Source organism: Lissotriton helveticus, chromosome 6 (genome assembly GCF_964261635.1).
Source record: "Lissotriton helveticus chromosome 6, aLisHel1.1, whole genome shotgun sequence".
NCBI classification, from domain to species: domain Eukaryota; kingdom Metazoa; phylum Chordata; class Amphibia; order Caudata; family Salamandridae; genus Lissotriton; species Lissotriton helveticus.
The window spans coordinates 1,771,270,168-1,771,286,965 of NC_136067.1; positions in this window are offsets into that span (position 1 = coordinate 1,771,270,168).

The window sequence follows — 16,798 nt, forward strand, 5'->3', positions numbered from 1 at the left end:
TATATATATATATATATATATATATATATATTCCATGTACTTGTCTAAAACTCCACTCGTTTCTTGGATAAAGATGAAGCGAACCCAATATTTCAGTGCTATTGTGTGTTTATTAAAAGCCCAGCACCGCCGCCATTACGCGTTTCGATCCTCGTGGGACCATGATCACATGACACGCTACCAGGCATTTTCCACCATTTTAAAGTGACAGTGCAACATTTTTGTAATGGACATGAAAAACATACTTCGTAAATATCTTTTTATGATGTCATCTCAACAATAAATAAATACATTTTTTGAAGTTGAGAATAGTGCCATAAATACTTAGTAATGAATAAATATTAAGTTATGTGCAAAACCTGCCAAACTGCATCCCACAGGTTCGACGTCCATTTAGAGTCAAGTCTATACCCGCAAATAACAAACATTAATATATTGCTCATGCTTGAAAAAAGAGATGTGAAAATACAATGCCCATCTTTATAAATAATCATATAAAGATAAATAATTAAGAACATTGATTATGGTTTTAAAACACTCAATTTAAAACACATATCCAAGCTATAAAGATTAAAACCAATAAAAGAATTTCCTATCATTGGTATCACCATAGCAGCAGGTAAACATTATATTGCACATAATTATAAATACCATAGCACCAATTATTAAGCAGCAAAATAAAGCCCAAGTGGGCAATCACTTGAATCAACATGTCCATGGTCTAAAGTGCTTATGCTTATCTAAAAAGTGTTACTAACCTTAATAAAATGCCTAAAAGAAACCTCTAAATTTGTGCAAAATTGTGAATAAAATACATCAATATTTACAGAAGCAGCAAGTAAATGAGTCGACACTAGGAAGTGGATACTGACAGATACTATACAAAGTTACAAACAGATATTATAAATATGTATAGATATCTTCGCTGGAATTTAGCCCATTTGGGGTCTTAGTATCCATTTCTAAAATATACTTAGTTTCCAGTTTTCTTAGCATACTGTCACGGTTAACGCCTCTTCTCAATGGGGGAATGGAATCAATCAAGTAGTATCTCAGTTCACCAGAATTCTTAGCATGCTTTTCTCCAAAGTGATGGGCAACGGGATATGTAACATCCCCATTGTTGATTGCACGTATGTGCTGGAGTATCCTCTTGTGCGCCTGCAAACGGGTCTCCTTTTCATGAAGTGCTCTACAGCCTTTAAACCATCTCGATGGTGAATAGAAGTATACAAAGACGACACATCCAAAGAGATGAGCAAATAATCTTGTTGCCAAGTCACTTCCTCTAACTTGCGTAGAAGATCCCCTGTGTCCAAAATAAATGAAGATAGTGATCTCACGTGTTGCTGCAAAAAGAAATCCACATATTTACTAGCGTTTTCCATAATGCTGTTGCAGGCCGATATAATGGGCCTGCCCGGTGGTTTGGTCACATTTTTGTGTACTTTCGGTATAAGGTACATCACCGGCATCACCGGGTAATAGGAAAGGGGGGGGGGCTCGGCCCCCTTACATGTATGACGGGGCGCCGGCCTCCCCTTCCCCTGCATCCTCGGTGGTGGGGAATGCCCCTTCGCCGCTTCTTAATGATGAGGCGGGCGTGCCCTACCACCGATGGGTGCCGGCTCCCGCGTTTGACCCGGAAGCAACCGGATTGCTTCCGGGTCAAAGGGGAGGAGCCTGGGGGGGCGGACCAGTGGGAACTGGTCTGCCCCCATGCCCCCAGTAAGTTTAAAAGGCCGGGAGAGTGCGGGAGGCGCCCTCTTGCCCCCGTGCTCCCCCAGCCCGCTCCGTGCCCCCCACCAAGGGGCTGAATAATTTTCCCACCCACCAGCCCCTGAAGCAGAATCTTGGTTTGTGTGTTGGTCGGTCTTACCGATTATAGGTGCAATTTTCACTGTAAATATTGTTGGAGTGAATTTCTTCCTTAGGCCTTTTTTCCGTTTACAGGCTGTAGTATTGAACGTGAGCAATCTTGTGTACATTAAAGTGTGGTATACTTGTTTTTTCCTTAGTTGCCATAATTGTCGTATTTATTGTAGTCCTTGGTCAGGCGGTAAGGTCATGATCGGTGAGCAGTCAATTTAAGGTCCTTAGGGGGCGTCACCATTCTTGAATGGGGTCGCCAGGGGGAGGGGCCAATGGTCTCTCCTAGAACTCCTAGGGGCCGGATATCCGCTTGGTTGGATGGGTGCGGGGGAGGGAGTCACGCTTTCTTTGGCTGGTTAGCCAACCCGCACGCACACTATCACGTCATTAACAGCGCAGAGTGAAAGGGCCCCCCTTTTGATTTATGGAGTTCATGGAGCGTACGGGTTAACTAGGAGGGGGGGAAGTACTCTCCCGGTAAACGGGCCCTCTGCGCATGCGCACTCATACGTGAGGGCGTAGCTAGGTAATAAGGATCTGACACCGGTTAGCGACCTTGCCGTAGCCCCAAAAATGTTAGGTATGCAAAATTCATACGTAGGATGTTAGATTCGGTTAGGAAACACGCTGTATTAAACATTTGTTAAGGTTAGCCCTTTGATACCTGTCTACATTGTAAATCTAATGTCAGAATTTTGCATAATAATGAGTGTGTAAATATTGTTTTATTTCAACAATTTTTAATTTGATTTCATGTTTTTAATAAATACGGCCGGGGGGTCGTGAGACCCCCTGCTTTCCAAAGAAAACTCCTCGCATGTCTAATTGTTTTAAGGGTTGATGATGGTGGTGCACAAGACAGGGAGGGGGTGGTCGGTAGTCCCAGACCATACGTTTTTCAGGAACCGAAATTCGTCCATATACAACAAACCCATGCTTTTCCATGCTAACAAGCTGGAGTAGAAGGAATCCCAAGATGATTTAACTGTCACCATGTCACTCCGCTTATAACAATTCTTATCATTTAGCTGTATATATATATTTTTTCTCACAATTCAATTTTTTTTCTTTCTCCTTTACATATTCGGGAATGTAGCCAGACTCACAGTGGGGACAGAGCTGTCTTCCTGCAGTCGCCCGGAGATGAGCTCCTGTTGGGGAAGCTTTTGCAGTCCCACGTGACTGCTGGGGCCTTCGCTGCAAATGCTTGCTCTACAGGAGAGCGGGCTGGGCCTGCCGATGCGGTGTCGGAGCAGTGGCCCTGGGCAGAAGCGTAGTGGGGTGGGGCTGAGACCCCTGCACGCTGGCAGCAACACATGGGTTAAGGCCGGGCCGGCAACCAGACAACCACCTGGTAGAGGAAACGAGCGGGCGTCAGCATGCAGCTGAGGGGCCTCCGGAGGTCACCACAGGTGCAGTAGGGGCCATACGTGGAGCTGTCGGCTGGCTGCTGCCCAAATGGGAGCAAACAGGTTCACCGCACAGCGAGAGCAGCCAGGGACACCAGGAATGACACCAGCGGTGAGCAGAGCCTCGTCAGGAATAGAATGGTACAAAAGGGGGTGGTTATGGATGGAGTATCTGAACCAATCAAACACTCACACCCAGTCAACAGCTCTGGGTTTAATCCATCACCGTTCTTTAGCCCACTCTGTCACACCAGTTCAGACATGGCCATATGCAAATCAGTCTGACCATGAGCCTCATGGGAACAGTCCAGCCCGAACAGCCAAGCCATGCCTTCCCAGGACCGAAAACAAGCTACCGAGTACCGGTTTCTGGCATTTCAGCCGTCTTCAGCCCGGCTTGCTTGAATCCAGTGGCAAAGTGAGCAAGGGACTCACGTCTGAGCATACCCTGCCAACTTATGGCGAACAAAGCGGTACAAAAGGGGGTGGTGATGGACGGAGCATCTGAACCAATCAAACACTCACACCCAGTCAACAGATCTGGGTTTAATCCATCACCGTTCTTTAGCCCACTCTGCCACCCCAGTTCAGACATGGCCATATGCAAATCAGTCTGACCCTGTGCCTCATGGGAACAGTCCAGCCCGAACTGCCAAGCCATGCCTTCCCTGGACCGGAAACAAGCTACCGAGTACCTGTTTCTGGCATTTCAGCCGTCTTCAGAGTGGCTTGCTTGAATCCAGTGGCAAAGTGAGCAAGGGACTCACGTCTGAGCATACCCTGCCAACTTATGGTGAACAAAGCGGTACAAAAGGGGGTGGGGATGGACGGTGCATCTGAACCAATCAAACACTCACACCCAGTCAACAGATCTGGGTTTAATCCATCACCGTCCGTCACCACCCCCTTTTGTACCGCTTCGTCAGGAATAGAGGCTCCTGCGGTCTGCCGTACAGGACCATTGAGACGCAACCTGGAGGGCGCGGGTGAGTCTCGGCCTCATCGCTAAGGTGGAGGATCAGGCTTTTCTACGGTAGCCGAGCCCTCATGTGCAGTACAGCCTATAAGTAGCCTATAAGTAGCAAAAAGAATACACACCACACAGATCTGCGGTATGTGGGCGAAGACCTCAAGCAGCCTTCTGCCCCTTTATTTATCGCCCCCGGGTGAGCTCACCCCAGAGGACTGTTATAGGGTACAACATTTGCAGGGGCTGGGTGGCTCTCTACAAACTGCACCATCACCCAGAGGAGACCTGGAACTCCTAAATCGCTTCCAGGGAAGAGACCTGGATCTAGAGGAGGATTCACTGCTGGAAGAAGAGCCCTAGTTTCTACTCTTATGCAGAACGCAAACCACAGGCCCAAAGAGAGCACCAAAAATGCACTTAAATGGAACACAATGTCGAGCAACACAGTACCTTACCTGACGCCGCGCTTTAAATGGCAAGGGAAGGAGAGACAGGAGAGCAAAACCTCAAGCATGAATACACCCCAAGTTTATGCACTCGCATGCTCCAAACAAGGCCAGGAATCCCTTTGTGCATGCCCCTTCTGCGTCATACGGAGAACCCAATAAATCAGGCAAATAAAGCAGCTGTCTGGTATAAGAAACTTGATGCTACAAATGCTGGACACCGCCAAGAAACAGCCTTACCCGACATCTAGATGAGCACCGGAAAACACCCTCATGTCTCTGCCACGTCTCCTGGTGGACGTCAATCGGGCCTGACTGAGAAGGTCTGGATGGAACTGCTGCCTCCTCCATACTTCTTTTCTGCTCCCCTGGTGTGTAGAGAGAAAGCACCAAAGCCGAGCAGGGCACAGTCCTTTTCTACTGGTGCGAGGTCACCCAAGACCTGTGTCCTATTTCCCAGTCCTGGTCCCGGAGACAAGTTAAAAAAATGGGAAGTGGAAGGGAATTGGCAATTATACCAACCTACCTGGGTGGAATTAGGGCAAGTCCACTCCTACTCCCTTGTTTTACTGAACTGGAAAAAATGGAGCATTTTCAGTTCCCAATGAGGAAAAGCATGCTGTATTATTGCATTATTTTTAGCAGATTTATATAGCACAACCCCGACCCGAAGGTATTGGAGCGCTTTACATGAGCACCAGTCATGTTACACAAGCACACATTCATCTTTTTGGTAGGCATGGGGAGATTAAGGGGCAGATGTATCAAGATTCCATTTTGCGATTCCTAAATAGCGATTTTTAAGGAATCGCTATTTAGAAATCGCAAAATGGAATGTATGAAAAAAATCGCTATTTTTTTGCAATTCCTTAATCTTCCTTATTTGCGAATTCGCATTTTGCGAATTCGCAAATAAGGAATAATTTCCCATGCATTCCTATGGGCCAGGAGGCCCATAGGAATGATTGTGAAGTAATTCTCAAATTGCGAATTCGCAATTTGCTAATCGCAATTTGGGAATTATTTCAAGGGTGCAGTGGTGTCTGAAGGACACCCTGCTGCACCCCTGAAATGTACATGTGTGTGCATATGGCGCACATACATGCCCCATGGGCGTGTGTGTGCGTCACATGCGACCTTAAAAAATGCTAAATTGTGCATTTGTTAAAGACTTCGCAAATTACCATCAACTACAAGTTGGTGGTAATTTGCGATTCCTTAGCCAAAATTCGCAAAAGAAAAATGCTACATACATAGCATTTAAGGAATCGCAAAATTTGCGATTCCTTAAATGCTATGGCAAATTAAGGAATCGCAAATCTTTGCGATTTCTTAAATTGCAATTTTTTTATACATACAAAAACATGCTTAAAGACCATTTACGATTCGCAAAGGCCGAAATTCTGCGAATTTTGGCCTTTGCGAGTCGCAAAACGCTTGATACATCTGCCCCCAAGTGATTTGCCCAGAATCACAGGATGTGGAGTCGACCGCCAGGCTCGTACCTTGGTTTTCCAGCTCCAAAGTCGGCAGTCTAGCCATGAGACCACGTCCTCTCCCTTTGTAATGCACTAGAGGAATAAACCAACCCCTAAGGCCCTGATGCAACAATATACTGCAGGTACCAGAACAAGGCCATAAATGTTTCAGCCTAAATGCATTGCTTGAGTTCAGGAGCTTGCTTCTATCAAACGGTCTCAAAAGCCAACATGTCCTGTCTGCTGGGACATTCCCACAGACAGAATCCGAAGAATCCCAGGCCTTTAAAAACCATTGCGGTATGGAATGTAGCCTGAAATGGCCGCTGATGCTCTTTTGATCCTTTATTTGCTGTGTGACACATAAATTATGAGAGTTATGTGCCACACTTCAAGAGTCATCAATTCAAGATTTCACAGCCTGCTTTTCTTGGGCTTTAGTCTCACGATTAAAACTGTAGACTATGATGTCAAGTCTCCATAGTTGTATGTGCACTTTTTGTAAGTTGATTGGCTAAACACGTGTTTGAGTAAGTGTCAGACTTCAGTATGGCAAAAAACACAGTTGATGGACAGAATGTAGAACAATGTCATACGTTCACCCCAGTACAAGGATCTGGGCCTAAATCCATCGTTTGTTTGCACTCCACACCACCCTGGGTTAGAAATCAGCTCTGACCCTGTGCCTCATGGGAACAGTCCAGTCCGAACTACCAAGCCATGTCTTTCCCAGACCGGAATCAAGCATCCAAGGACCGGTTTCTGGCTATCTGCCTTCATCAGCCTGGATAGCTTGACTCCAGTGGTGTGGAGAGCCTGGGACTCACGTCTGAGCATACCCAGCCCACTCGGGGTGAAAATTGCAAAAAACACAGTTGATGGACAGAAGGTAGAACAATGTCATACATTCACCTCAGTACAAGGATCTGGGCCGAAATCCATCGTTTTTTTGCACTCCACACCACCCTGGGTTAGACACTGGCTATATGCAAATCAGCTCTGACGCTGTGCCTCATGGGAACAGTCCAGTCCGAACTACCAAGCCATGTCTTTCCCAGACCGGAATCAAGCATCCAAGGACCGGTTTCTGGCTATCAGCCTTCATCAGCCTGGATTGCTTGACTCCAGTGGTGTGGAGAGCCTGGGACTCACGTCTGAGCATACCCAGCCCACTCGGGGTGAAAATTGCAAAAAGCACAGTTGGACAGAATGTAGAACAATGTCATACATTCACCCCAGTACAAGGATCTGGGCCAAAATCCATCGTTTTTTTGCACTCCACACCACCCTGGGTTAGACACCGGCTATATGCAAATCAGCTCCGACCCTGTGCCTCATGGTAACAGTCCAGTCCGAACTACCAAGCCATGTCTTTCCCAGACCGGAATCAAGCATCCAAGGACCGGTTTCTGGCTATCAGCCTTTATCAGCCTGGATTGCTTGACTCCAGTGGTGTGGAGAGCCTGGGACTCACGTCTGTGCATACCCAGCCCACTCGGGGTGAAAATTGCAAAAAACACAGTTGATGGACAGAATGTAGAACAATGTCATACATTCACCCCAGTACAAGGATCTGGGCCAAAATCCATCGTTTTTTTGCACTCCACACCACCCTGGGTTAAACACCGGCTATATGCAAATCAGCTCTGACCCTGTGCCTCATGGGAACAGTCCAGTCCGAACTACCAAGCCATGTCTTTCCCAGACCGGAATCAAGCATCCAAGGACCGGTTTCTGGCTATCAGCCTTCATCAGCCTGGATAGCTTGACTCCAGTGGTGTGGAGAGCCTGGGACTCACATCTGAGCATACCCAGCCCACCCGGGGTAAAAATTGCAAAAAACACAGTTGATGGACAGAATGTAGAACAATGTCATACATTCACCCCAGTACAAGGATCTGGGCCAAAATCCATCGTTTTTTGCACTCCACACCACCCTGGGTTAGACACCGACTATATGCAAATCAGCTCTGACCCTGTGCCTCATGGGAACAGTCCAGTCCGAACTACAAAGCCATGTCTTTCCCAGACCGGAATCAAGCATCCAAGGACCGGTTTCTGGCTATCAGCCTTCATCAGCCTGGATAGCTTGACTCCAGTGGTGTGGAGAGCCTGGGACTCACGTCTGAGCATACTCAGCCCACTCGGGGTGAAAATTGCAAAATACACAGTTAATGGACAGAATGTAGAACAATGTCATACATTCACTCCAGTACAAGGATCTGGGCCTAAATCCATCGTTTTTTTGCACTCCACACCACCCTGGGTTAGACACTGGCTATATGCAAATCAGCTCTGACTCTGTGCCTCATGGGAACAGTCCAGTCCGAACTACCAAGCCATGTCTTTCCCAGACCGGAATCAAGCATCCAAGGACTGGTTTCTGGCTATCAGCCTTCATCAACCTGGATAGCTTGACTCTCGTGGTGTGGAGAGCCAGGGACTCACGTCTGAGCATACCCAGCCCACTCGGGGTGAAAAGTGCAAAAAACACAGTTGATGGACAGAATGTAGAACAATGTAATACATTCACCCCAGTACAAGGATCTGGGCCTAAATCCATCGTTTTTTTTGCACTCCACACCACCCTGGGTTAGACACTGGCTATATGCAAATCAGCTCTGACCCTGTGCCTCATGGGAACAGTCTAGTCCGAACTACCAAGCCATGTCTTTCCCAGACCGGAATCAAGCATCCAAGGACCGGTGTCTGGCTATCAGCCTTCATCAGCCTGGATAGCTTGACTCTCGTGGTGTGGAGAGCCTGGGACTCACGTCTGAGCATACCCATCCCACTCGGGGAGAAAATTGCAAAAAACACAGTTGATGGACAGAATGTAGAACAATGTCATACATTCACCCCAGTACAAGGATCTGGGCCTAAATCCATAGTTTTTTTGCACTCCACACCACCTTGGGTTAGACACTGGCTATATGCAAATCAGCTCTGACCCTGTGCCTCATGGGAACAGTCCAGTCCGAACTACCAAGCCATGTCTTTCCCAGACCGGAATCAAGCTTTCAAGGACAGGTTTCTGGCCATCAGCCTTCATCAGCCTGGATAGCTTGAGTCCAGTGGTGTGGAGAGCCTGGGACTCACGTCTGAGCATACCCAGCCCACTCGGGGTGAAAATTGCAAAAAACACAGTTGATGGACAGAATGTAGAACAATGTCATACATTCACCCCAGTACAAGGATCTGGGCCTAAATCCATCGTTTTTTTGCACTCCATACCACCCTGGGTTAGACACTGGCTATATGCAAATCAGCTCTGACCCTGTGCCTCATGGGAACAGTCCAGTCCGAACTACCAAGCCATGTCTTTCCCAGACCGGAATCAAGCATCCAAGGACCGGTTTCTGGCTATCAGACTTCATCAGCCTGGATAGCTTGACTCCAGTGGTGTGGAGAGCCTGGGACTCACGTCTGACCATACCAAGCCCACTCGGGGTGAAAATTGCAAAAAACACAGTTGATGGACAGAATGTAGAACAATGTCATACATTCACCTCAGTACAAGGATCTGGGCCTAAATCCATCGTTTTTTTGCACTCCACACCACCCTGGGTTAGACACCGGCTATATGCAAATCAGCTCTGACCCTGTGCCTCATGGGAACAGTCCAGTCCGAGCTACCAAGCCATGTCTTTCCCAGACCGGAATCAAGCATCCAAGGACCGGTTTCTGGCTATCAGCCTTCATCAGCCTGGATAGCTTGACTCCAGTGGTGTGGAGAGCCTGGGACTCACGTCTGAGCATACCCAGCCCACTCGGGGTGAAAATTGCAAAAAACACAGTTGATGGACAGAATGTAGAATTCAATTCTTTATTATGTTTTGGAACTCCGAGGAGATCCACATAAAAACCATACACGATACAAGACCCATTCAATGCAAGAAAGACATCTACAATGTTTACAAAAATGTAGAGTAATCAGATTCAACATTGATAACAACAGACATGTTATCAATGTGAAACAAAACACACCTGTCCTTAAATTCTTCACCCCAAACTCTCAAGGCTACTAGAAGCGGGAAAAACTCAAGGAAAGCAATACTCCTGCCCTGCTGAACCCAATGCTCTGGCCACTTCTCAGCGCACCAACGCCCATCCCAGAAGATGCCAAATCCATGTGCACCAGCTGCATCAGAAAATAGCTGAATCTGCCACAAGGTGTTATCCTCCAGAAAAATTATTGATACGCCATTAAAATTCTCCAAAAACTGTAGCCATATCCGAAGATCCTCCTTTACCGCATTAGTCAATCGAATCCTATGATGTGGCAAGGAAGCACCTGACATGACGAAAGCCAATCTTCTACAGAACATTGTACCTGTTCTCACCACCTGACACGCAAAATTCAAATATCCTAGCAGTCGCTGCACCTGCCTGAGTTCCACCTTACGTCTACCCAACACTTCCAACAGGAAAGATTTAATTTCCTGAACCTTATCAGCCGGTAAGCGGGCCATCATCAAGTCAGTGTCTTTCTCAATACGAATAAGAAGGTGAGCTTTGTAGAGGGGCCTTCAGTCTTTTCCGGAGCAAGAGGTACTCCAAACTCCTTCGCCATAACCTGAAAACAATTCAAAACTGTGTTGCACTGACCCAGTGTTGCCCATCCAATAAACAAAAAATCGTCCAAATAATGACACACTGAGGCCGTCTCACATCTCTGTACCAGGCACCACTGCAAAAATGTACTAAATGTCTCAAACAAGGCACAAGAGATAGAACACCCCATCGGTAAGGCCCTGTCACCATAGAATGCTCCGTCAAAATACACACCAAGTAGTTCAAAATCCATTGGGTGAATCGGTAACAAACGAAAAGCTGATTGTATGTCGCATTTCGCTAATTCAGCACCAGTCCCAGCTAAGCGCACCAGCCGCAAAGCATCGTCCACCGACGCATAAGTGACATTTGCATCATCCTGTGAGATAAAGTCATTAACTGACTGGCCCTGACACTTTCTTAGAGATCACCCCCAAAGGGGATACAATCAGATAATCCAGAGGACATTCAGTAAAGGGTCCCACAATCCTCCCCGCTTGTATTTCTTTGTCAAGCTTCAGATGCACAATCTGTGGCAATTCTTTGACAGACTTTAAGTTATCAGCTTATGAAATCTAGGCCCTTGATAACCCAAACGAAAACCTACTGCAAAACCCCAAAACAATTTAGCTGCCGCCTCTGTATCTGGATACTCATCCAGCCATACTGATATAGCCTGCAAATCAACCGGGGTAGGAGCCTTTTGGAACAACTGCTTGAACGACTCCTCTGCCCCTCTGTCCCCTCCCAGCCTCTGCAACAGTTTGATTGGGGAAACACTGTGTAATTGGATGTCTTCCTCCACACTGTGAACATTCATGCTTGAATTTACAAAATTGCCTGATGCAGGCACCGCGGTTGTAATTCCAACAAGCACCTGCTGCAGGTAATTGTGCTCTTCCCAAAGATCCCGCCCCGAATTGGGCGGGACGCTGGAGAAAGGGCCGATACGATATAGGCAGTATGAATTGTTGTTTGAGACTGATTAGTAGACATCCATTGAAACCAGAGTTCGGGATCCACTTCCCCCCAAGGTTTATCGTGCTAATTCTGGCACGAAATTCTTCATCGTAATTTATCCAGGCTAAACCACCCACCTGTAAATGTGCCCTGCGAATTATGTCAATATATTTAAACATGGCCAAAGCCCTATCAGGATACCTCTCACAATACACGCTGGCATAAATGAGAAAGGCAGCCGTCCAATTCTCAATGGACTTAGGGACTCTGGGGCGACGGGACAGTTCCCATTCTTCTTCTTTGGAACCTTCCTTGGAATGAATATCCCTACGCAGCAAACGGAAAACATCCACATATTCATGATTCCAAATTTTTTGTTTAGTCTTGTCAGATAAATGTATACCAAGAGGCATAGCCAATCCCATATAAGGAAGCTTTGTATGCCTCCCGCTAACACCTGACACCTGAACAGTCAAATCGGATGGAAGCAGAAGAAGAGCCGTCTGTATCAAGAACCTGGACATGTGACCCAGGCTGTGACTTAGGGAAAAAAGACGGCACATAATCCTTAACTCTTACAGGTTTAGAAATCACCACCTCAGCCGCACGAGCATCCAAAGCATTGCCACCTGCTAAAGGCCTGGACCAAGCCGTCCACCAATGGGGCTTACCTGACTTGAGCTGTGCAGCCCGCTTCTGAAACTCCTGAGGATCTTCTTTATTCTTTTGTCGTCAATCTTGATCCGTCGCGAAGTCCTCTCGAGACCTCTGAAAAATACTAGAAGACGTAAATGAACACCGACCCCCCACCCCACCCAAAACATTAGGGCCACCTGAAGGATTTGTCTTGTCTACCACATTGCCAACCATATTAAACTCATAATCATTATCATTGTCATAAACTGTATCATCAAGTGGCTCAGATCCGTAGACATTCACAGCACTAGTGCTTGGCATCTGACCGTCACCAATACCTCCATCATAATCCCTCCAAGAAGTCACAGGCCTCCGCTGAGAGAACCCGGCTGCAGACTCAAATTCCGCTCCTGAACCGTTATGATGAGAAAAAACCTCCCCAAAAGCCGCACTTTGCTTCGCAGAGGGAACAGAAGAAGAACCAAAACCCTGCTCAGTAGCAGAGTCCGCCATCAACTTCTTACCACTCTTGTATGAAGTCCCTGTTGACTTACCCATAAAAGACTCCTTTGCAGAACTGGACGCTTCAATTGAAGACATATCCGAATGTTCTACCCAAACCCATTGAACATTCTGTGGCCCAAAATCAGAGTCAAAACCCGCCTGAGACTCACAAGGTGGGGAACGCTATTCTGTAAATAGGGAAACAAAATCTGTATTTGGAACATTTTCAAATGCACACTCCTGGTCCTGGTCTCCCAACTGCCAAAAGTCTAAATCCTGTTCTGTAGCAAAGTCACCTTCATTAAAATTATCCGGAACCATCCGTCGCGCATGCAAAAACATATTTTTGTCACCCACTGTAGTCTTTGACCCTGGAGGACCTCTAGGCTTTGGCATCTGAGAACACAAAAAACTGTGTCCAAAGAAGGATACTGAGTTCCCCGGGGATCCAAAGGGGGGGTATGGGAGGTAGGAGACAGACGATGAGACAAATAAAACTGAGAATTATGGAACATAAGAGCAACATCCGGTGCTCTAAAACCCATACCAGATTGTATGAACATTACGTGCAACATGGCCACCAAGCTGATAGTATGAAGTGGGTGGTCCTCGAGTCCCATACTTCTATCACTAACCAGGCTCTTTTCAGAATTGAACAACGTTGGATACATCGTCTACAGTTAGATACCCGGGGGCTTAACGATTCTGTACCCTGGGCATCACTGGCGAGATGAGTTTTCCCATGACTAGATATGTTCCCCCCCCAACCTGGTCAATCTCTGTCTTGACAATGATTTACCGCCACCTTGGTTGGCTAGCTATTCTATACAGATAGTCATTACAGATGTCAGCCTGAGTGACGATTGAGGGGAGTAGACCATAGCCCTTCATCATAACATCCAGACATATGAGAACATGACAGGGTTACGTCACAATGTAGGGTGAATATAGTACACCAGTGTGAACTAGGTCACATCTTAGCACCCTTGAGTAATGCGGCTTTTGGCTAAACAGCAACTCTCCCCGTCTTCATCCAACATACATCTGTAGGTTGAAACCCCATTGTCCCTTTCCTACCTATCCTCCTTCAAGACACAAGTGCCCTCATCCATATAGGTCTCAGTCCTTACTGATTATAGGGCATCATTGGTCACTGGTCTACAACTGTAAATACCTTCACGCATTGAATTTCAGACCATGAGATCACTATGTTGAGAGGGGTTTATTTCCACCCTCCGACCTTCATGCAATGTAAATTTGTAATTGTGTATTAGAGTAATGATGTCATGTTACATTAAGGAGTGGCTAGTGATCTCTTCATCAAGCAAACTGGTCGGTGTAATCACAGCCTCCTACCTCGAGCCTTGGCATCTTTCCCGACTGCTAGATTGCCTGAGACAGACCTTCCCTGTCTATTTACTAACCCCTATAAGATGGCCGCCACAATAGGGTATTCATGTCCCTCTTCAGTTGCCTGACGCACGCTCAAGCCACTGCGCATGCGCAGTCGAGGATGTTTTGGCCACGCCCACCATCAGAGCGCGACGCGGCAAAGTCGCGGTTCAACAGCATATAGCCCTGCCGATCCCGCCGGGACGGTACCAGCTGTTTCGCGCTACCGGTCGGAGCGCCGTGCGTGGGGGGTAGGTCTTTCCACCTCTGCTGTCCGACGCCAAGGTAAGAGCTTGTGTGTCTGTGTGCAAACTTGTGGAGCGTCATGTTTAGGACATGGTGCTTGCGTGATCGGTCTCACCTCTGAGAGCGCAATCTCGGGTCTCCCCACCGCTCTATGACCAATGGATAATGACTTGGCGGTCGGTTGCCCGACGGGGACGACAGGCATTGGGATCTACGGGGGCATGGCCCTCCCGGGCCTCTGTGATGGGGTGCGGGCGGGGACCACCGGTCCGGTCCCACACCGGCCCCGTATGCGGAGGCGGGGATTGGCCGTTCTCCGTGACCTATGGCTGCGTCGCATGTTTGGCCGCCCACTGGCAGGACAGGCCGACCAGTCTAGAGTGAGGGAGGGGGGTTTGAGATGGCTCTCCCGGGCCCTCCCCGTCACTCAATCACAGTCCTGGCAGTCAGGCCCAGTGTCCGGTTACCAACCTGGCCTGGCTGCACTTAACCACGTTATTTCATTCCTATTTACAAATAAACCCCTTGGGTTCCTGTATTTGTTCTTCCTGTCACAGGTATTAACCTCCTCGAACAGCCCCACGGGAACAGACTGCGGGGCCCTCCAGGGTTATTTTGTAGGGTAAGCTCTTAAAACCAGTCAATCATTACTGAGTGTTGTGAATACCTCTTCTTCGGTTTTTAATGAATTTTTTACTTAATTTTCGTACAATTATGATCGGTCTAATCCTTCATCACACTGCCACAAAATTCATTGAATGGACATGCTAATTTAATCATGCCTATCATTGTGCTTTAGGGATTTAAACCTCATAGAACATGGGTGTATGGGTTATGGAGCACTTTTTTGGATCCTAGGTTTATTATGGATTGTATCCACCTAATGCTAAAGTGGTATCCCTGTATATATTTCTTCCAGGTTCCCCCATAGAGTAGGACCTGTTGGCTTGCTCCCTGATTGACCCAGTGAGGTTGTATCTTTTTAATTTTTCCTTATTATTTTGCACTGTGTAGTACATTTGTTTGAGGTCCTGAAGAATTGCCATACAGGCATGAAACATGTCGACCTTCTAGAGGGTTGAGTCAGTCCGCTGTCAATCATACAGTTTCTTTCTCCCCTCTCACCCTTTTAATAAGGGAGTCAGCCACCCGAATAAAATCCGTTGTGGACTGCCTCACCTTCTTTTAAACCTCACTTTCCCTTCACGACTACACCACCACCAGACCCCTCACACGCATACAAACTTTTGGCTGGAACAAAAGATCTCCAACAAAGCGCGCCTACGGCGCCCGTCAGACATTGCAGCGCCAGTCTGACGAGGAGCAGGGGACCAGTGATGAAGCTTGACACCTAGTTTACTGGGTGTGTGAGGTCCCTTAGTTCCAACAAGGGAACTCCCAGTTCCCTGACTATAGTTTAGTTCTGTCTCCTACCTCCCATATACCCCCCCTTTGGATCCCCGGGGAACTCAGTATCCTTCTTTGGTTACAAGTTATCTGGACACATACTCTGGACCCCGTAAAAAACTGTCCACACTAGTTCCTTCCTTTGTATTAACACAAAAAACTGCCCATGCCCCTCGAAGCCCCCTGCTCAACCTCCTGGCAATCCTCCTCAGTTAACTGTGGTAAAATGTCTGCATCCTCCACATGACCTTCTTCCTCCCCCTCACTATCATCTGGGTAAACAACCAGCATGGCACCACAAATATCCTCCGTGACAGGGGGGGCAATGTCTATCCATACTGCAGCGCGCTGAACATTGAGACCAGCTTGTGTAACCATCTGCTTCAATGATAAACCCTTTGTTCTCTTTACAGCATCTGACAAAAACAGATAAAAACTTGGCAGCTCCTGACTGTTGTGGCACTGCAGAAACCCCCATTCTTAATAAAGGGGCTGGTGCTCTATTAGAACCCCCAGAGCCACTCCTTGTGTTTTTCATAACAGCCCTTCCAATGCGCTGTGGTTGTAAATCACCTACATGCCCTTGGAGGGGTGCAGGCACTGACGCAGCTCTAAGTTTAGCCCTCTTCGCGCGAGCGCTTCTCCCTGCAGAGCGCCCCTTACGCTGTAAAACAGGCTTGTCTGAGGAAATAATATTTGAAAAACTGAAGCGGTGCGTGGCTGGCATACAAGCCGCCACAGCCTGACTCACCCCCAATGCTGCAAAGGGACGCGGGCGTTTGGAGCCAGAATCCGCAATTAAAGCCGCTCCCGGCCTCAGAAGGTCGCCGCGACCCGCTTCCAACAAGGCTCTCACGGCGTCCTTGACAACGCTGCCGTCATCCATGCTGTAGAAATTACTTTCAACTCGCAAGGCAAAGACTC